Genomic DNA, 1493 nt, shown 5'->3' with positions numbered 1-1493 from the left:
TAATAATAATAATAATAATAATAATAATATCAACAATCAGATGTACACCGGTTTGCCTGATGAATTTGATGAGAAGATATCGATTTCGTTATCACCTCATTGCGCTATCTCTTTTAGTATAGATCTACGCCGTATGTAAATATCTTATAACCAGTGGTGCGGTGTAGTGAAGATAAAATGGCGAAATTGTACAGGTTTAACGCCACTATCAACACTGTTAGGTTAATTAAGAGGCGGGGCCTCCGAGTTTAACGTCCATATCCGAAAGGACCGAGCCATGTGGGAAATTCGTGTAAAGTGCCTTTCCCACGAACACAATGTCGTACCGAGCTGAGGCTCGAATCCCCGAACCCTCAATCTCACGATTACGAGTCCGGCAGCCTAATCCCTATGCCACTGACGCCATCTTCGTGAAGGTAAGGCTGCACTGAATGATGGGCAAATTGGAAAAAACAAAAGATGTTAGTCTTTCGAGTAGTTTGAGTTTGAGTTTGTGGCGTGGGTTGGAAAGTGTTGACGAACCTTTTGTGGCCCTTGTCAGTGTCCAGGTAGAGGTAAAACCTGATGAGTCGACTAATATTTCGCTACCTCAGAATTGTTTGCTGTTTTGAGTTACTACAACTATGAGGCCAGAAACCAAATGTTCTATCTGCTCTATCAAAATTGTAAAATACTCCGAAGTCATTATTGAAATATTCAAAAATTACTTTCGAAAAAGCTTGACATGATGTGAAACTCAAAATCTTTGACGTCAACTTTCTCAAAACTAGGCACTGAGCAGATAGGACTTTGTAATTCTGGAGGTAGCGATTAGGCTTGGAAAATAAACAATGTTACGGAAACACCTGGGCTGTCAATCATTCATTTCTGTTGTGGTTTTTCTTCTTCTAAAATTCCAAACAAGTAACATCCCATCTTTTTTTACTTTATACCTTCGAAATGTTTTTTAAACCAAAAATTCAGTTGAGACCGTTAAGACTGTTTTTAGAATATTTCGCTTCGTGGTACATGCAGTGAACACAAGCACCTAATTAATATTCCTCTGTTTACCCAATTTTTGTCTGGTGTCACCTCGTTTACAACGGCAGAAAGCTAATAGCCAGCCAAATGTCTTCAGGGCTCAGCAAAGGAAAAGCGCGTTCCCGCGATCCTTTTTCTATGCCTCTTATTGTAAAAAGGTTGTGGGGTTGTTTTTAATTATTAAAGAACTAGAGGAATCTGCTGTAGAGAGGGTACACGTTCTGCAAAACGGACAATCTTGGGGGAAAAGTTCATGACACTTTTTGCACCGACCCAGTAACCAAAACGCTCGTTGGACCCTCGTTAAAAATGTCTTGTTTTCTGCGCCAACATACAGGGGCACACACATACACACACACACATATATATACACACAGACACACACACACACACACACACACACATACACACAGACACACACATACACACAGACACACACACATACACGCACACACACACACATACACACACAA

The sequence above is a fragment of the Aplysia californica genome, unplaced genomic scaffold (assembly GCF_000002075.1).
Source record: "Aplysia californica isolate F4 #8 unplaced genomic scaffold, AplCal3.0 scaffold00519, whole genome shotgun sequence".
Taxonomy (NCBI): domain Eukaryota; kingdom Metazoa; phylum Mollusca; class Gastropoda; order Aplysiida; family Aplysiidae; genus Aplysia; species Aplysia californica.
Note: the sequence above shows the minus strand (reverse complement) of the source record.